The sequence below is a fragment of the Topomyia yanbarensis genome, chromosome 2 (genome assembly GCF_030247195.1).
Source record: "Topomyia yanbarensis strain Yona2022 chromosome 2, ASM3024719v1, whole genome shotgun sequence".
Lineage (NCBI taxonomy): Eukaryota > Metazoa > Arthropoda > Insecta > Diptera > Culicidae > Topomyia > Topomyia yanbarensis.
The window spans coordinates 37883785-37905889 of record NC_080671.1 but is presented as its reverse complement, the minus strand read 5'-3'; the positions used below and the strand labels follow the sequence as shown (position 1 = coordinate 37905889).

Sequence of the window (22105 nt, the reverse complement as noted above, 5' to 3'; positions counted from 1 at the left end):
TGGCGCCCTCTATGCGGTCACAGCTGAAACTAACATTTTCTAGCCAAAACATAACTCGTATCATATACTACAATTCTTCTGAACATATTATTCAGCTAAATCTAACCATTAACTCACAAAAATTTATAGTTGGTGGGAATCGATTACCGATACACTACCATGCACTGCTAGGCCCCATGCAAAACTGACTCAGACATCACTTCGTTAAAAGTTTAATAACTTCTTTTAACAAAGCCGGATTGACTAGCAGTCTTCGACAAAGTTGTAGACAATTAAATTACCTTCCTTGTTTTGACTTACAGTGATAATGAAATGTATACAGTGCCACCTAGCGGCGAAAATGCGCGCTAGTGAGCAACTGAGCGTGTTCGACCAAATCCGTTCTTTAAATAGTCGACGATGACGTCATTCATAGAAGCGTAGCGTGCTAGGTACAAAACTGTCGTGCCGGACTTGGGAAGCGCTACCTTCTGTGCGTAAATGCGTGATATTTTGACTAGGTTGTACAGTATTTAAATTTTTAATGCCATGATATCAAAAATCTTTGGGTTTTTCTATTGGAATCTATTCTTTGAAGTATTTCGGGGTGATATGAACAAAAAATTTGAAAATTTATCGTAAAATGGCTTAATTATATGCGTTTAAAATTGGACCACTTTTCGTTACATACCTTTTTGGTAGAATTTGCAAAGTGCACCCCCATATCGAAAACAAAGACGTAATCCTACGTCAAAAATTCTACGGAGTCTACCCAAGCAACTTATGATATCAAATTGAGAACAAAATCGAGATCAGAAAAATTATCCTATGACATCAAACAGAAAACTATTTCTGGGAGAAAATAAAACATTTTTCAAAAAATTCACTATGATTTAATTTTACTTATTCCAAAGTAGTCGCTGTGGCCGCGTTCCATAGTGAATATTTTTTGTGGCGTGTGTCCTGTAATTTCGTGTGTGTAGAACTAATGAAAGAGTATCCGAGGAAAAATTTCTTCGAGCAGTAACGGGTTTTGCAATTGGCTCACGGGCGATAAATGGTGCCAGGTCGTGTAGTCGTACCTCTACTTGGTCAGCTTCCATATACACGGTAATCTTTATATAAACACTCTCACTTTCAACCATGTATTATAGGTTGTTCAATGATATAAGATCTGAATTGCGTAGGTTATGGAATTTGACGAAAACGATTTCCACCTCATGAAGACTCAGTGGAATAGCACAACATTTAGAGTGTACTGGCGCGATCGGGGATCGAAGCAGCGCGTCTTCATCAACTTCACTCATGGTTGCATGTTTAATGAAACGGTGCATTGTTCTTGAAACAATTCCCACTCGATCGAGCGATTGTTAGTTATCGTTCACTTTACTTTGCACAGTAATGCTTATTTTTAGCAGATCGTTTTTAACCTTCGTTTCTAAAATGAGACATATTGTAATGGCGATTGGAACGAAAACTGATCTTTTGTCTCCGCGGCTTTTTTCTTAACTGCTGAACCCTGTTGACAGCATTGACAAGTGTCAATCTTACATTCATTGTTACATAGCGCTTTTTGAAGTTGGAGTGCCATAGCTGTGAAGAAAGAATGGTGAAGTACGGTTGAACGCGTGTTTACCTATTGGAATCCATTGTCCAGGTCAGTTAAAATTCTTCCTACGAACTCATGATTGATTTAAGATCGTTTCCAATGGGGTTTTCGATTGATAGACACCGGTGTAGTGGAGTGCACTGGTTTTGCACTTTCTAGCAGAAGTATCAATGGAACATACTCAGTTTTCTGCACTTCTGCTAGAAAGCAGGGCCAGCGGATAGCATGGATAGTATGTGTAGTACAACCCACTCGAAAATATCCGAGTGGGTAGTTACCCACTCGAAATTTTGGACATTTTCATAAATTTGAAATCTACCACGTATGTATCTCGGGCACACATTCGAAAATATCGATGCACAACAACTTCATTTACACAAACACACTGCAAGTGATTTAATGTAAATGTAATGCAAGTGTGTGTATTGCGAAAATGAGACAAATCCCTATTCTATTACCCTCACCCTATGGTTACTACCCACTCGTGCTAAAAGTGTAACGCCGGCCCTGCTAGAAAGTGCAAAAACGGTGCAGTTTCAGTGCACTCCACTACACCAGTGTCAATCAATCGAAAATCCTACAAAAAACGAAGCGCTCTGCTGTTTAAAATTTCTTAAATAGTACTTCAATAGTCCAACTTCTTTAACAGAGTCAAACACACCCTCACTGTAGGAATAGCAATAGATGATACAGAGTCTCTTTTTGGGCAAATTGTCGTTAGGTTCTATTTTGTATATTTCAATAGCCGTTTTGTGCATTCGTCTACTCTAAATATGACCAGCTCGGGAAAAGGTAGAAAGCAAACTAAGTCCAACCAAATTCCACTTTTGAAAATAAATTTTAAATGCTTTCTTCGGCATCTAAAGGTCTATATTATCAAAATTGCCTTCAAAACGGAACATCAAAATTACTAGAAACTATAAATATTAGCGGTGCAACTTGCTTCAGTGTAAGCAATCTGTGATCTGCAGAGTAGAGATGTCGTGCATATGTCGAAGTTTTAAAATTAGCGTAAGTTAACTGAATTCTATAATTTGAATTTAAAATATGTTCTGCTTGTTGTCGGTATTTTTCGAATGTAAATTGTGGATAATATAAGAATGCTAAAAACATATTTTTCGAAGCAAAAAGGATATGCATCTAGGGGAACTGTGCCTAAGACGGACACCTTAAAGGTTAAATAGCATATTCGACTCATCCGTTGATGCATTGCTAGCAAATTATACACAAGCGGTGATTCGAGATCATAGTAATTTAGACTAATAAAATTTAAAAAAGAAAGAGGTTTAATATGGTTGTGAAAAAGAGGCATGGGTAAGATGGACATTGGTAAAGATAGCCATAGGACAAGGGCAGCATGAGACGCTTCTCGATCAATAAATTTAGTTTTCTGTCGGTACATCGCAATGTTGCGATAGTAAAAAATAGCCCAAGGGTATGCAATTTAACCGCTTTCTGCTTTGTACTCGCGTAAGAAATACATATGTCCAATGGAACTACGGCAACTTTTTTGAACTTTTTTCGGAACATTGCTAAATCAAGTCGTAATTAGCTCTACAAACTATATGCCAAATATGAACTTTTTCCTATAGTTCTAGTTCACTCACAAGAGTTTAAAAGTTTCCATGGTGAAAGGTATGGAAAATCGGAAATAAAAAATCAAAGTTCAATTAAAACTACCACAGTTACTCTGCATACGTCAAAGCTTCAGGTAATGTAGTTTTTGTAATAACGAACAAAGTGATTCAATTTCGAAGATCAAAGGAATTTTTGGAAATGTCCTATTCTTAGCATGTGCGAGAAAGACAGGAAGCATATAACATTATATTAGAATATCTTTTACCCTAAAGTCAGATCAATTTGCAGTCTTCTGCAATATTGATCCTTTCATCCTCAGCTATACATCTTTTGATACATAAGATGATGCTAGCATTTTTTACTAAATTTATTGTTTCCATTGCCGATGTTTCATATACTTTTACAAACAAATTTAAAAATTCTTGTGAGTAAACTAGAAGTATCCGAACAAGTTTGAATTTGGAATGCGGTTTCTGAAGCTAATTGCCATTTGATTGAGTGGTGTTCCGAAAAAAATCAATTTTCGTGCCTGTCCATCTTTCCCTGTCCGTCATACCGAACATGACACCAAATTTAAAAAATGTTCCTAAATTATGATCGAATTATTAAAATTTCTGTTTTTTCACCAGTCAAAGGCTAAATAATAAAGTGCACCATGAGGTCAAAAATTTAACTGTTCTAATCGGTATTTTCTGGTGGCAAAAGTAATATCTATTAGCGTGCTCTCGAGAAAAAAAAAAATGTTTTGGTTACATATCTTATATATTCAGTATCTTTCAGAATCATTTGAAATCTCCTTAAAATTATAAAGTAACAGTACAGTTTAACTGAATTTTTCCAATTTCTAGAAACGCATGGTGTCCATCTCACCCCCAGTGCCTGTGTTACACGTGACATGGTTTGCATGAGAAATGTATGCCTCATTTTTGACAAAATAAACCACTGTGCAGCGACTATCCCAACAACCTTTTTTCAAAACAGCGAAATTTAATATTTTATTGTTTATACACACCCAAATGAGTTCATTTTATGGAAAATAGACAGATTTTAATGTTTCGTTTTCCACTCGTCAGTAACTGACACCAAATTGCTGCCAGTTTGGCGATACAGTAAAGACCCGTTTTTTATCAGACCCTTGGCGAATTTTAAACTGATGAAACAGGGACATTGATAAAATCGGGACATATATTTTTCTATCTTTTTAATAAACCGAAGCTCTTAAAATATTCTTTGTTCCTTAGATATAGCCTTGCAACCTTTTCTGTTTATTTACTTTAAGTTCCCCTTAACACAAAAAACAGCGCAAGATTTAAAAAAAAAATAAAAAATTGTTTTTGCATTTTTCGGATCTCTAAGATAAGGATTTACTCGAATTCAACTTGGTTCATCTGCTACAGCCCATCAAACTACCAACTATCAATTTTCATATGAAGCTGATAAAATCGGGTCTCCACTGTATATCCGAACTAACACCAAATTGGCACACCAATCAGACACAAAATCCGATCAGTTCACACAACGTGTGTGAACGCCTAAAGCAATGGGCTGGTGACGAGTTATGTCTCGGTTGGCCAAGCAGAGAAGCTAGCTCTAGATCGAAACGAACTGTATTTTGGCATGAGAGCCAAAGGCCTGGGAGCATGCAACCTTAATTTTTTTTCTAAAAGAAAAAAATGGATTAACCAATTTGTGCAGAAGACCTAACTTTGAAATGCTGGGTTTTAATGTTTCGTTTTTACTCAAACTTTTGTGCTGATGCAATATTCATACTCTATCAACACAACATAGAATTCTAGGAGCGCATAAACGTAACATTTGCATTTTTTGTTCTTGAGATTTAAAGTATAAATATGAATTCAAATTTGATTCAAAATGGAAAAAATTGTTTTCAAGGAAGTGTAATGTCGAGTTTACTCCCGGTACCCTTATATTGAAATTATAAGCAAACTAGAAAATATAAAAATTTATTTATTTATTTAAAATAGTTTTTTGCATCTTATAATTGCTGAAGTACACCGAGAATTAGTTATCTAATTTAGTTCACATCATTGCACGATAAACTTAATCAATGGGATGTTGTTGCCAACATTCAGCCCCAATTCACTCACTCATGTTTGCAGCGTAGTTATTAAAATATTTTCCGTTCAACTTCGCAATGCGCTATTACAAAAAAAAATACACGATAGCAGAACGTAGTTTCGATCTACGGACCTCTGGGTTATGGGCCCAGCACGCTTCCACTGCGCCACTCTGCTTATATCTGCCAGCTTCGCTAGCAACGGAATAAATTCTACCAGTCGAATGACGATGGAACATCGACCCTTCCATGGAGCTTGAATACAAAGCACACTCACCGTGCAGCGTTCATTGGCTGCCTGCCTGAATGGGAAACAACGGGTCGGGGCAGTATAGAAGAACGGTGAGGCAAAGAAGGGACAAAACGTGCTCGCAAAAAAGTGTTGCTCCGCTGCTGATGAGGTAGATTGGACACATGTGTTTGAGTGAAGCTTGAAAGTTTTTCGCTTCTGCTATGAAATGTGACGTAAATTTATTTCGTTTCTACAAATAACTGCTGATTAACCGTAGCTACCCGCTTGATGGTAGATGATGCATGAAAATTTCTTCTCATTGCCTCTAAGAGATAGTTCGGAATGATTCACCAACGGTGACACAGGCACCGCGTAAGATTGAATTAAGATTTTTATATTATTCACAAAACACCGCCTAAGCTGATCTAACGGCGATCGAATCTTTTGACGTAATTCCATTGCGTTATACTGTACCTATTCGATTTATATGACTCAACCCCCTGCCCGGTACACAAAAGCTTGATTTTTATTGGTATTTTCTGAGATTATCATCCAGTTGGGAAACCTAATCACAAGCCCTGCACTCAATTAGAACCGACAATATATGACACTTCTAAAAAGGAAAACCTCACACAAAAAGTAATAAAATTATTTGTTTCCTCGGAGTTTGCCTCCAGCAGCATCGGACACTATCTGTTTTATGGCGGTGCTTTTTAGCCTGCCAGGGTGCAGCAAACAGAATTGGTGGAGTGTCGGTTGGACCGCACGCACTATCTGTCAAACACACCTGAATGAGGATGGATGGTATATTACATTTGTGCGCAAAGCAAGCTAGACACAACCATCATTATTTTACGACTTTTTAATGTTACACCGGTTGGCCGGCCGGCCGTCGGGAACAAACGAACAACGAAGGCTTTATGGTTTTTAAGGAATCACGGACGGGTGCTAGCTGGTTAAGCCCTCTGCGTTTGTACACACATACTTGAGGAAGTACAGTTATTGTTGGTGGGCCAAGGTTCTTACACCCAAAACGTACCCGGTAAGATTCGCTTACATTAATGCAATAAATACGAGCGAAAATTGCTAGCGTTCTGGTAATGTGCGAAAATTGCAAGAAGCTTTCTTGCATGCAATGCAAGAAACAGAAAATGCGAATTTTGCCTATGTATTAGCGATGTATGTGTATTGGTGACCAATATGAGTTAGAAAAAAGACTGTTGGCATTGAAAAATGAACCCCGCACAAACAGATCGCTAAGCAATGCTTTATCCACCCAACCATACTATCAGATAGTAATAAGTGGATAAAAATCATATATAAACTATTGGATGATTTCGCGATTAATGAAAAAAGTAAAACACGCAGCCAGATTTGAGAACTCACGTCCTTGCGCATCATAGCGCTAACTATAAGCACTGATCTGTCCTTACACATAAGAACAAGACGTTAAAACTCGTACAATTGTCACATCCGCAATTTGATGCCGTCTCGTGTGTAATGAATAAATTACAAAACTGCGTTTGATGATGTTGGTGAGGAATGAATAAAAAGTAGACGGAAAATAAAAACTCGCCGTGCGTTGCTATACCAACCAGCATAGGCATGTAAATGTGGTGGTAATCCTTTGACAGTGTGTTGAAGAAACGTATGTACGTATAGCGAGAGATGAAGTGATTTTATATGCTTGCAACAATTGCAAGCGTCTTTAACTGCAAAATTGCAAGCGATGCTAACATTATTTGCAAGTGATTGTCGCTTGCAATTATTGCAAGAGATTTTTGTTTTGGGTGTAGCAGGCTTCTCCTTAAATGGGTCGTAAAAATCAGATCTTCCATTCAGGAGTGAGTGCCCACTGAGAACAATACTCTACATAAACCTTAATAGGTGCTATTGGCGTAGAGGTTTATAGCCAGGTCACTGACTTTTGTACAGTAGACAGTTGATTGCATTTATCGTGGTTTATTAAGAATATTAAGCTAGGAAAATCTTGAGAATAGCTGCTCAACAAAAATGGTTACAAGAGATGTTTTGTATTTATTAACCCTCGTTTTGGACACTTATTTGCTTCTCTTAGATTCATCTCATTTTGAATTTTGCAAGAACTACAGTTTGATGAACTACACAGATTCAAATTTTCACGAGGTTAAATTAAAATTAAAATTTAAAATGATTTATTATTATTCAATACTTTTCGTGCGAAATCAGTACTAATAGACGATTCAATCGTAACATTTTAACCGCACCATAAACTACTACCATAAACTAAATCTTATAACAAACATTAGTCAAGCCTCATAACAAGAAATGGCTGCAATTTTCAATCATCTAGAAAAATTAGCACCACTTTTCTTCATCGTTCACGTACCACATGGAAAGAAGATAATTTCTCAATATCATTAGGTTGAACCATCGCTCGGTTAGTCGTACCATTTGACACGGGTAATTCCAGGCGGTACCGATCATGACAGTTTTAATAATTGAATAATATTACTGACTGATTGCAACCGTTGGGATTATGTGATTGCAACATTGCATTATTTAGGGTCCTGTGTTCTGGAAACCGTGCCAGCGAGTAGATCAGCTGAAGCATAATTGTAGTGAGTGTACTTTTCACATTGCCATCAGAATTGATGTGTACGGACGTTGCACATGAAAGTGAATCTCATCGATGAAAGATTCTATGTTCGGAGAAAAAAAAACTAATCCATCCGTTTGAAGGACAGCAACTGATGTCGTTTTTACCAACCTGAAAAAAAAATAAAGAGAAAACAAAAATCAGTTAATTTCCCATGCAGATTCAGTATGTATGGTGTACTGTAAATTTTAGTTCGGTTTAAAACAAATATTTTCCCAAGCAAGACCACAACACATTACACGTAGGGATTAGAGTGCCCGGGTCTTGCACAGGTTACCATGAAAGGGGACGGCTTTTCGAACTTAGCTGGGCCAGAAAAGATAAGCATGTTTCGGATTTTGTTTCAATTATTAACATATAAGCAGATGATTATTATGTTCACTGCTAATCCGATTTCGGAGGATTAAAACTATAGTTAGGCAGGTACCTCTACACTTACACTGTGGGATTTCACAAAGCGTTTCTAGGTTTTGTCGATATGCAAAACATGTTCTCGAATTTCAATTAAGATAACTAAAATTGTGTCGTTCTATTACACTTCCAAAAGCTTCAGTTGCACTGTCATTATGTACAGACACACTGAGCTAGCACTTAATACCGAAGTAGTCTTCTGATTTTAACAAATTGATAATAATAACAATCTTATTATCTGATTTCGTGGTGTTTTACAGAGAAACGAATTTCCTTCCTTGTAAAACAAACAGTGTCTATGTGTCTGTAATGCATCGACAAATGAAATTTTCGACATTTACCGTTCCGAACGTTGAAAACTTGTAAACTTCGTGCGGGAACCGCATTTAAAAAAAAAATCGAGCGCATGCAGAATATACAAGTGTTGATAAGGCATTATTGAAATTAATAAATTTTAATGAATAATCCAGTCTTAAAAAATATTTGAAACTTTCGCTTCGGACATAATATTAAGAATTGACCTGGTCAGTATTGATAGTCCTGTATTATTGGTTTCATATTTCACTAATTCATTCGAAACTTTCAATATGTGGAGGGGTTTAAAAAACGGTGTTTTTTGAATCATTAGTCCAATCGCGATTCATTTTTTGAATTCTGAATAACTCCACAAATCAAGAAAGAACATGAAAATCCACGAAGAAAACGATCCACAGTAATTTTTCGTATTCGCTTGAAAAATATTTTTTAAATAACCCGAACTTGAAAATTTTTGTCACTCTCTTTCTCAATTTAAATGAATTTTTCAATTTTTCTCTCTTGTTCCATATTTGCTTTTTTGTTTCTTTTCCAATTTCATCTAGGGTGTGTATTCTTTATATTTTCTTCATTCATTCTTATTTTACTTTTTTGTATATTTTGCTCCATATTCTCCTTTTTCTATTCTTACCATTTTTGCATCATTTTTAAAAATTTGTTCTATTTTTTTCATTTGTCCCATTTTTTCAATAAGTTTTATTTATTCATTTTTTTCCATTTTTGCATTTTATCTATCGTTTTATTTGTTTTTGTTTGTATTCGTTTGTTTAGTTGATTTCATTAAATTTATTTAATTTATTAAACTAAACTTGTATTTTCTATTGTTTCTTTGTATTTTTTCATATCTTCCAATAAACTTATTTTAGTATTTTTGAATCCACCTTTTTTCTATATTTTTCATTTTAGGTTTCTCTCATTGGCTTAAAAAATATTTTCATCTTTTTTTTCGTGTAGCGAAATTTTCTGATGTCCATTCATCAGTTATGAAATTTATGCTTGTGTATGGATTTTTTTCAATATTCTCTCATTTTGGTTTATTGCTATATTTCATTACCGTTAGTATTTTCCATTTTTACCCATTCGAATAATTTTAAATTGCATATTTTCTATTTTGTTACCTTTTTCATTTGTATATTTTTCTTATTATTTTAATTTGATCTTTTTGTGATTTGTGAATGTTTTCGGTTTTCCATTTAATCAAACTTTAATTTTTTCCGCTCTTACTTTATATAGATCTATTTTTTTTAATTTTCTCTTGTGTTTCTTTATGATAACATTCCTGTTTTCTACATTTCTTCTAGGATTTTCTTTATTACCCATTTAAATCATTTTGATTTCACACACTTTCTTTGATTCCACAATTGTCTGTATTTGATTATTTCCACTTATTCTTGTTGTCTATTTTTTCTTCAGTCTATTCTCTCCAATTGCTTCCAATTATTTTTTTATTTTTCATAATAATTTTATTTATTTTTATTCCATTCTTGTACTTTATCATTTCTTCTATTTTGGAACATTTTTAACATTTTCCTGCTTTCTTGTTTTCATGCTTTCCATTTTTTAATATGATACTATTTTTTATATTATAGACATTTTATATAATTGCTATTTTTACATCTATCTCAGTGGAGCCATTAAGTTCATTTCTATATTTGATTATTGTATTCTTGTTTTTATATTTTTTGTTGTATTCATTTTTAATTCTTCTGCTATTTTTACCGCATTCCATGTTCATGGCGTTTTATATTTCATTTCGTTATTTACCCGCATTTCTTCAATGTTTGTCTGGTTTCCTTTTTAATTTCCTTGGTTTAATTTGATTGTTTTAATTATGCAATCGGTCTTTTTTTTCTATTTATTCAAATTGTTCATATACATTGATTTTTTTCAAATTTTTCCATTGTCTTAATTTTGTTCATATATTATTCTATATTGTTTCTCCGTTTTGGATTTTTCTATTTTTGATATTGGTAGGTTTTTGACTATTTGCATATTACTAATATTTTTCCATTATATTAAATGTCATTTTGTAGCTTTCTTCTATTGTTCCATTTTATCTATTTATTAATTTTTCCTCGCCGGTCCCTTTTTTCGCTCTTTAAATGCTGCCTTCATTGAATGTTCTTTATATTTCTATTTAAATTTATTACATTTCCATTTTGATACTATTTTCGCTATTTGTGCAAAGTTTCAATTATGAGTTCTTCAATAATATTTTACCAAATATATAAATGAAGAACTCGCAAAAATCACTTGAACCAGTCTTCCCTGAAACCAAAAAAAGTCAGCAACACTACCGAACAAATGAGGAGTTGTATTTTCAGAGACTGACAATGTTGTAACGCACCGACTTGGTCGAATGTTTTGCTTCTTTAACGAATTCTAGATGAAACCAGACAAAGATTCAAAAACAATTATGCAATACCAACTTTAGGATAAATATGAAAATATTGATAAATTGGTTACTTTCAATGCCACTAAAGATATCGGCGAGATATTTAAAAGGTACCCTCTTTTGCCTACATGCAGAAAGATGCCTTTTATATTTGACATTTGCTCTTCAGTTTTAAAAGCAAGAGGAGCATCACGGAGAAATTTTGCTCGCGTATAGCCTGAGTTCGAATTACTTGCACGCCAAGATATTGAAACCGTTAAAAGTGACCAAATCAACTGTCACCAACGTAATGGCAACTGTAAGGAACAGTGGCCGATATTTCCAAGCATATGAAGCTATCGAAGTTCACACAGGAATATCTGGTTTGGCAGGCTTTCTGTACCTATGGTTTGAAAAGCGACATTTGGAATATTGGTCCATTGTCAAGCAGAACCTGAAGAAGACCCAAAAATGTTAAACTAAACTGATTATTATTAGTATTAAAGCGATTCTAGAGAATGTATTTACGATTGGAAGTGCGAAACAATTTCAGATTATATACGATATCCATAACTAGAACGCGATTCCGGAACACTATATACGATTTACTCTGAATCGTCGGTAAAGAAGATCAAATTATAAAAACTAATCGGGCACATCAATTATCTCCAGCATAACAAAATACGAAAAAAGCTGGTTTGGGTAGAGAAAAAAGCGAATATACTGATTTTGTAAACCGATTGCCAAACCGAACCCTTAGAGATCTTTTCATATTAATTAAAATGAGATTCGAACTGCGACATTTGGTTTGTAGAACAGGGGCGACATTATGGAACCATTTCGAATCGACTGTTTCATACAAGCTTTCATACAATAAACCTTTCGTTTCAAGATGCGCAATGTCACCCCAGGACTTACTACACAGAACTATTTCAATTGTTTTAAATGTGACACTATTTCGTAATCGAATCTTATCTTCAAGTAGAGATATTCCTATTCCGATAAACATGTGCTATATATGCAGCAATTTCATTCCAAATATATGAGATAAGTCGTGAGTAAATTCGCGAAATAAGTTTTCTTATATATTGTGATATATTAAGTCGCATCTAACTTTTTGAAGTCAGTGTGATGTATATCGAAGTCGTACATATGTGTATGTTGCTAGCTGACTATTCCCACAGATTGGAACGACTACAATGAATTTTTTGAAGTTGTTACTACGACGTTGATCGAAGTAAAATAAGATCGAATGTGAGCAGAAGTACGAGTTTTAATAATTTAAATATTTGTCGCTATATTTTTATAGCTTGTCAGTGCTCTACGGACAACTCCGATCGAACACGATTTATTCGAACACCAATGCGATTCTAAATCAAATGTCGTATTTAAATCATGTTTCTAGCAATATGCGATAATAAATCAATTTCGTCAGACAAAATTCGACTGACGTAACGATTTTGATTCTTTGTAGACATATTAAGAGTCTTTCTCTACATTATTACGCGATTTGTGGTTTGCTTGGTTGTTATTAAAAATAACTGATCATTTTTCAGAAGAATTTTCGACACTGGAACTCTATGTTTTGTAGTTTTCATTTTACAAGAAATCTACCAAAAAATCGGGATGCTTCTTAAAAAATAGTTTTATTTATATAACTTTTGCAATCATGATTTTTCATTAAGAGGACTTTAGAAATACTTTTGGATATTTTGAAGAAGAGCAGTTTGTCTCAATATACTGACACAAAAATTTCAACAGTTATGGGCAAACGTTTGTATTACCATTTTGAAGGAAAAATCCGACATTTTCCGAATAGAGTATGATATAATTATAGTGGTTGCTCATAGTTAAGTTATACATAAACACAGAACCTGTCACAAGCAACCCGTAGCGATTTGGTCTCTTGAGCAAAGTTGTGTATTTTGCCACATTGAATAATGTTTCTGCGCATTGTAACTGAGAGAAATGAGAAACAAAAATGTTAATCCTAAAAATTTGAATTGAATCGATAACTATAAGCGACAGAGAAAAGATGTCTTCAGTAGAATTCAACTACAACTTCATCGAAGACACTCACGCTATCTCTTTTCGTTTGAAAGTTAGATTTTTTATAGCCTACTATGACCAATTTCTTAAAACAGGAATGTCGCCAACAGATGGTGCTTTTTATTCATATAAACAGTGTACAACATGTCAATTGGCAAAAATGGATCCATTCTATAAAGTTCCACAAAACCACTGTGCAATGCTCAGGTCTGCGCTGAGGAGAAAATTTGGATTGTACTAAATTTGCAAACCAAAAGTTCTGTACTTCCCGAGACATCAGTTATTTAGGCGTTCACACAAGTCATTTGACTTGTCAGGTCTTAACCTCTAGCTAACGACCAAGTAGGCCTGTTACGTTAATTCGACTATGGGGCGGCTATAGCGTAGTTGTAAGTCTATCACACCTTATACGCTGCAGTGAGCTACCTCATTTCGCTAGATTTCCCGGTCCAGTGTTGTCCAGTGCCAACGAGCGAATGTTCTTTAGAATGGTCCTACTGAAAGCATGGATCTAGGCTGCTAGCACCGACGCTAGGGTCTTGCGGACGTGAGGGTGTTCTAGATTGCGTGGGAACGCGCGTTTGAATAATCGTGCTTGAATAAATTCATAGGTGTTAGAAAGCTCATCTAATCACGATCAAACGACCAATGTTGTATTACCACGCAGCGTTCGAGCGTTTGTATGCCAACGGGTTTGAGAGCGTAGGCGTGTGTGTAACGTGTATGTAACCTCGCGTGTATAAATTCATTTGTATAACCGTGTGCTTGCATATTCGCATGGGCTTTTGAATGCTCGCGCAACCCGTGATTTCAAGTGAGCTTTCCCATGTCACTAGAGTATCCGGTCATGGCGTCCTAGCACTTCTAGTGTATCTGAGTTTGTTGTTTCAGACGAGACTGCAGGCTTCCGGGCGCAAACCTTTCCTGATAATATGAGCACGGACGTTGATATAATCGCACTTGAGACCGCGTTGATGAATTCGGAAGTGCCAACGTATTGACATGATCACCAGAGCGTTTATTTGTATGCGAGATCGCGGGCTTAAGTGTGTGCAGATGATCGCGATTGCATGGTCGCATGCGTGACCCGATTTTTATTATCGCGAAGGACACAAGCGGTTTTAAGTCAACGTGTTAGATCGTGTGGGTATTTTTATGCCGTGAATGCTAGCGTTTGAATAACCTCGCATGTTGGATTTCGTTTATATAACCGTGTAATCGTTCTCATATTCGTGATGTCTTTTGAATTTTCGCGCGGATCGTCGTTCTGCAAAAGTGAGCTCTCCGTTCTCACTGAAGTCCCCAGTTATGGCACCCTGGCACTTTTTATCTTGTTTATATAGGTTTCGTCTTTTAGTTTGGGAGCTCTTGTACGAGAATGATTCATGATTTCGTAGACGTCTGTATGTTGGGCCTTGGGACCGCGTTAGTAATATTCGTAAGCGCCAAACATTAACCTAATGATCAGGAGGATTTCATGCTTGCGAGATTATGGACGTGGGTATGCATGATTGATCACGTTTACGACAAGATTCGTGTTATCGTGAAATAGCAAACGATGAAACAGCACAATAATTAGACATACGTTCAGTAAAGGATAGACGTACGACTCGTATACTACAATATATTGGAGAAAGTCATTAGACATTGTGACAATCAAGAACAAAACGGCAAAAGAATCGAAATGAAAGACGAGAAAGACAAAATCAAACAGCCCATGAAAAAATAATATTTGTGTTCCGAATACCATATATATAATACCAATACTAACTAATGGTTGAACTTTGGTTTGGGCTGGTGAGAGTTGGAAAAATCATATAACATAAAAGAAGCCCTAAAAAGCCCTCCCGGTCTCCTCGATGCATCACTATTGAGGCGTATTGCAATCAACATTTTAAAGCAACTTTCTGTTAGAGGTGCATATGAAAAAATGTATGAAAATACTTCGATATGCCGAGAGAAGGAAAAGAAAAAATACAATGAATAAAAAAATGAAAAATATAAAAAAAAAATGTATATCATTAATGATACAAACAAATAAATTAAAGAAACTATTCAAACGAACAACGCAACATAAAAAAATCAATTAGCTTGAACTCTTTTTTAAACCATTTCTCCCTTTCGAATCGATAGTGGATTCAAACATATACTGATTTAGACTTTTTTCGGAACACTGCTAATTCAAATGGTAATTGGATGTACAGATCATATACTAAATATGAGCTTTTTTGCGTTAGCTGCAGTTCACCCACAAGAGATTTAAAGTTTCTATAGTAATATATATGGAAACTCGGAAATAAAAACTTACAATCCAATAAAAAATTTCACAGTAACTTTGCATACCTCAAAATTTATGGTCGCGTAGCTCAATTTAGAACGAACAACTTTGTTGAACATTCCATATTGATTGAAGGTTCTTCGACTAAGTTATTTAACTTTGAAGACCAACTGATTTTTTGAAAATTCCTATTCGGGATCATCCATAAATGACGTAGCATTTTTTGAGTGAATTTTAACACCCCCCTCCCCCATCGTAGCATTTCGTTCCAAACCTCTAAATACCCCCCGTGGTAATTACGTAGCTTGACGGTAAGCCTCCCCCCGGGGACAAACCCCGTAAAAATTTAAAAAAAATAAAACACGATGTTAAATAGATGAAACAGGTAAGGTTGTCGTGACATCTAGTCAACCACTATTCCCATTTAAAAAAGCTACGTATCATGACATGACCCCCTACCCCCTGTCGTCACACATCATCACAAAATACAAAACTCCCCCCTCCCCCATATAATGCTACGTCATTTATGGATGGTTCCTTCTGAGCATGTACGAGAAAGAGAGGCACTACATAACTTTATATGATAAAATCTTTTTACTGCAAAATCGGATGAATTTGCAGTCAAAATTGTTGCCGGTCTAATAGGCATACATATATATTCTAGCTTAAAAAATTTTCCATCCCTGCGTTAGCTTGAAAGAGTAACAAAATCAATTCATGTCAACCGCGTTGAATGAACTGTTTGGTTCGTTTCTGTGGTTCATTCGTTATTTCGATACAGCGAGTTCACGTTCGCATATGTTCGGTTTTAGAAGCAAACTGAGTTTTGTTTTCTAGACTAACTTAGAGAGGGATTATCGAGCAAAAGTGCACCAGATATAGATTACGCGGTTCACTTATGCACGAAAATGTAAATGACGCCATCTTTTGTCTTCAAACTGTCTACATAACAACAAATGAATGCTTTGGTTGGTAAATGAATGTATATTCCCTAGAGTGACAGGAAAAAAATGACCCCTATTGGCTTACCCCTGAGTCGATTCCTAGTCCCACCAGGAGTACTTGTTCCAAACGGACCAACGTGCCTGAAGTTTGTATGAGATTTTTCGACAATTTACATGGAGAAAATCCACTAACTCGCATTTTTGACGCTAGATGGCACTGTATGCATCGTATCATCACTGTAAGTGAAAATAAGAAAGATAATTTAATTGTCTACAACTCTGTCGAGGACTGCTAGTCAATCCGTCTATGCTAAAAGAAGTTATTAAACTTATAACGAAGTGATGTCTGAGTCAGTTTTCTATGGGGCCTAGCAGTGCAAGGTTGTGTATCAGTACTCGATTCCCACGAACTAAACATTTTTGTGAAATAACCGTTAAATTTAGCTTAATAGAATGTTCAAAAGAGTTTTAGTAAATAATACGAGTCATGTTTTGGTTAGAAAAATTTAGTTCCACCTGTTACCGCATAGAGGGCGCCAACACTAACTTTTCAACGGAAAGAGATAGATATTAGGTGTCTTCTACAAAGTTGTAGAGCAGGCATTTTTCAATAATTCTTCCGAACATTTTGATATTCTATCTCTCTTCTATGAAAAGTTAGTGTTGGCGCCCTCTATGCGGTCACAGTTGGAACTAAAATTTTTCAACCAAAACATGACTCGTATTATTTACTACAATTCTTGTGAACATGCTAATGAGCTAAACCTAACGGTTATTTCACAAAAATGTATATTTCGTGGGAATCGAGTACTGATACACAACCAAGCACAACTAGGCCCCATGGAAAAGTGACTCAGACATCACTTCGTTAAAATTTTAATAACTTGTTTTACCAAAGCCGGATTGACTAGCAGTCTTCGACAAAGTTGTAGACAATTAAATTATCTGTCTTATTTTCACTTACAGTGATAATACGATGCATACAGTGCCATCTAACGGCAAAAATGCGAATTAGTGGGTTTTCTCCATGTAAATTGTCGAAAAATCCCATGCAAACTTCAGGAGCGTTGGTCCGGTAGCTAGACTTGTCCGATTTGCTTCAAATTTAGTGCAAGTACTCCTGGTGGCACTAGTAATCGAATCAGGGGTGGGCCGATTGAGTTTTCAAAAATTCATTATTTTTCTGGGCGGTCTAATATTCCCTCTAAACTTTTTGGGAAGTAAATGAATGAGTGAGGCGTTGAAACTGAATGTTGGTTTCGGTAAATTCAACCAGAAATAGACAACTAAGTTAGGAATGTTGTACCACTGAATGTAGTGAATTACGTAATATTTTTAGATGCGTTGTAAACTTTTTCTACAAACATTTTAATATAGCATTCTCACGTAAAAATAAACATTTCGATCAATCAATGTTTTGAACAGTCTTCCCAAATAAACATCGAACACCATGTTCGCTCTAGTTCTGTGATCATCCTACACCATCATTTCGTGTGCAAACTCGAACGCGCGTACCAAAACACGAGCACATGTTCGTCTGCACAACCGAACCCCATGTACGTACGCGGTGTTTGTACACACAGGTTCTTGATACTAGTTTTCTCTTTCTCTCACCCATCATTGACTCATTCTGTTTTGTGTGTGCCTTTCTTAAGTACGCACACGGTGTACGTACATGATGTTTAAACCTAAGTTTGCACATTGTTCGCTTGGGATCGGTGTTCGATGCGAACCTGTACACAAAGCATGTGTGAGGTTGAACGCGTGCACGAAATTTTGTACACGGGTGCAAACTTGTCGATGTTCATGGGAAGACTGGTTTTGAAGACAGGAACAAGATTTCGAATAATAAGATTTGTTTGCAATTCTTCTCGAGATACCATCGGAATTTGTATTTACACCACGCGACTGTAGCCGATTAACTATGGCAGAACAATGCGTAATCACGACGCAAGAACTACACATAATAAATGTGCAGAAAACCTAGATTCAATTTGAAAGATTTCAAATCATGCACGGTAAGCTATGATTCAGATTTAATAAAATTACTCGACTTCCTTTTGACAACGTCTGAAAAACCAAAAAACTTGACTATGACCGATATTTTACAGGTGTGTTCAGTTTATAAATTTCCATGTTTCCTACAAGTATCAAGAGTAGTTTTTGAAAGAGCAACGTGTTTTTGCATATATTTTTTTAACAAAAATTGCTCTATTTGCATAACAACACTATACGATAATGAGTTCCAGGGAATTCATCCTTCATTGCATAAAAATGCACACCGAAAAAAAGTACCACGCTCACAAAAAATTTAACCTGATTAATAAATTGAATTACATTTTTTTAACTTTGTCAACAAAAGCTAAAATAACTTTTGCCCCTCTCTTGTATATAGCATCTTATTTCTAGTCTTATGATAGCTGTACATTTTTTTTTCTCTTTCATAAACAAAAATTTCAACATTGTAACCTCCTAGTTTTAAGATGTAAAAAACAAAAGAATTTGGCACCGCCAAGCTAACGCATTTGTGCTTATCAAGTAAACGAAATGAATAAAAAAAGCTGATATATTTAAAAAGTGATTTCATCATGGTGGAGCTATCAACAAAAAGTTTTCATAACGAAAACTTGAAAACATATTGTTGAAATGCATTTTATTTGAGAAAAAAAATAATTTCAAATCAAAATGATCGTTCCAGAATGTAGTCGTTTTCAAGATATTTTAAAATTTTACTACCATAAAACGCATTTAATGCGTTTGTAGTAGAAAATTTTTACCGTATCGTATAACATTTAATGTAATAATCGCTATTGTACACTCTTAATTTTGCAAAAGCCATTGAAAGTTATTCATTATTTTGCAGAAATCAACATAATACCCGCGTACCACCGGTTGTCGACTAAAAGTTTCTGCAACCTAATTCGTTGCAAATAGGTATATGTCAACGATCACTGAGCTAGTATTGCAACCAAAAAGGGCACCTGTAAAAGCTTATGCTTATGCAAATAATCGTAGTCGTTGCTTGGGCACTTTACACTAGAGTGGTGCGCGGCCGCCCCACGCCACCGATTTCAGGCAAAAATGGTCAGTGCGTCGATAATTTTTACCTGAGGCCCCATTCTCACAGTCACGTCACCCAGTGACTAGAACAAAATTTCCTTCTAGTCACTAGGTGACGTGGCTGCGAGAATAGGGCCCCTGAAATCGGCGGGGTGGCGCGGCGGCGCACACTTCTACTTCACACACTATCGAATTTGTCAAACTACAATTTTCAACCTCACTTCCTATCTTATTTAGAATAGGTGATAGAAAATCAATCGATCAATTCCACCTTCCGTTTTAAATAGTAGGAGTTTTGTTGCCGGTCCCCTTCTCTACGGTAGACATTGTCCCAAATCGTCGAGCTGAGCCGATAGGTATATAAAACTCGGCCCTCCAGGCCTCGGAACAACTCTTGAAAGTTTAAGCGAATTCTGTACATTTCTTTTATAAGGAATGTAAAAAATCGATTTTTGACTGAATGAATTGAAAATTTGCGTCTTAATTTTAGATCGCATTTTAAGTTTTGCTTCAGTACAGAGTTGTTCACGTAAACTAACAACTGCATTGAATTACAACAATGCGTAGTATCTGTTTAAATAAACCGAAACTTTCAAATAATAGAAAAAATAATCTGGAAAGCTTCTAACTTTGTGTCTTGAATTGCCAGCTACGCTTTCACGTTGGGTAAATAATGCAAGTAAAAGCTTATATGTAAAAAATGACGTAAACTCCACCAGCCTCAACTGAAATTTATAGGTTTAAATTCACAAATAAAAAAAAAAAATTTGCTTAATTTTTCTAGACACTTCAATTCGTACCCGAATCCAATCACTTCCACTCCTCGACATTAATTTGACACATAAAACCACATAACTACCACCAGAAGCGATAAATTGATTCTACACCATTAATCAGTACGAACACTCAAGAACCCCTCCAGCAAGAATAGCGAAGAGCACCGTGATCTTAGAACTAACCAATTTATCTCCACCTTAACCCCTCGCTCACCCAAAGAGATGTGCAATTTATATCCATTTCGCACAAACAATAAAACTGGCAAACATGATAAATGATAGAATTTGCAATGACAAATAGAAAAGTTGTACTCCACGCGCCGATGGTTCGGTGCGGCATTCCGGATCGATGCTCTGCTCGGAGTTGGTGGATCCCTTCTCCGAGTGCACATAATAGCTTTGAGTTACGTTACACCAGAACAACCCGCCGTTGCATTATTGATGCGTCGGTGAGCGGTGCCAATTCGTACTCGTCGGAGTCGATCACCACCGTCGTCGGAGAACGCGGAGGCGATTGAAGTACGAGAACTTCCCGATGAATAAATAACGAACTAAAATACATTATACATAAAACATATAGGTATGTACGCATGAGTTGCAGGTAAAAGTGCGACTCCATGTCGCTGGACTTACAGAAGATTGCGACGTCCATATAAGAAAACAGTATAGTATAGTGCAGCAGGCAAACACAAACACAATCCATGCCGGACAAACTTCAAAGGACGACCGCCCGCAATGTCTACCTCTTGACCGAGCAGAGCAAGAGAGATCCTTTTTCCCCGAGACAGAGGCACGAGAATGTCGGTAGCCGGTGGAAGCGCAAAAAAACACATTCCACTGCTGAATGACCAGCCAGTCAGCCAGCCAGCCACGAGCCAACAACAAGGAGAACTCTTCACAAAAAGGAGCGCGCACAGGCAGCAGGCAATAATTTCGGAGGCGTTCGTAAATTTATGGCGGTCATCACAGATGGGCTGTAAAGGACACGATGAAATGGCACGTGTGAAGGAGGGCAGCAGCAAGCTGCAAGTTTTTTTTTCTTTGGCAATCTAGCCGGTGGAAGAAAAGAACTAGAGAAAATTAAGCAATTATGTTACGCTATTCGTTTCACCACCCACGGAAAAAAATGGGAAATGTTCGAGGGTCGAGTGTGGACAGCATGGTTGGTTTGTTGGTTGGCGGGTGTTCATGGGGTGAAATGTACCAAAATTTAAAAGGAAACAGATTTGAAGGTCATCTTAAGCAGAGTACGGATCGGGCAGGGTGTAGGAAACTTGGGAGATAACTGTTTATCTGCCCGGCTAGCTCAGTCGGTAGAGCATGAGACTCTTAATCTCAGGGTCGTGGGTTCGAGCCCCACGTTGGGCGAGATTTTTTTTCGTGATTAATCTTCATGTTGAAAGTTTTTTTTTATAATGATTAAATAAATGCACGTTAAAACAACGTAATTTTTGCAAATTCCCAAATGGGAAAATTTTGGACAAGACCAAATTTTTTGTGCATATGGGCACAAGACCTTACATAAAGTATGATTTTTGTTTTAGTGCTTCGGATTCTTCTCGTCAGTAACTAGCACCAACTGGGTGTCTAGTTAGACGATGTATATAAACTAGTACCCAAATTAGCACTAGTTCGACACTAAAATCCAAAGAGTCACACGTGTTGTTTAGTGTTCACACAAGACGTGTGACTTTTTGGATTATAGTGTATAACTAGTGCTAATTTGGGCACATCGTCTAACTAGACAACAGTTGGTGCTAGTTACTGACGAGGAGAGTCCGAAAC

At 36.3% G+C, this 22105-nt stretch overlaps 1 protein-coding gene and 2 non-coding genes across 3 annotated transcripts in view; 1 reads left to right on the top strand and 2 right to left on the bottom strand.

Annotated features, from left to right (window-relative positions):
• LOC131683063 (centaurin-gamma-1A-like) overlaps positions 1–22105 on the bottom strand; it is a 485937-nt gene that overhangs the window by 131846 nt on the left and 331986 nt on the right. The window lies entirely within an intron of this gene.
• Trnam-cau (transfer RNA methionine (anticodon CAU)) lies at positions 5350–5421 on the bottom strand. The gene has a single exon. It is a non-coding gene; the product is annotated as a tRNA-Met (tRNA).
• On the top strand, positions 21616–21688 carry Trnak-cuu (transfer RNA lysine (anticodon CUU)). The gene has a single exon. It is a non-coding gene; the product is annotated as a tRNA-Lys (tRNA).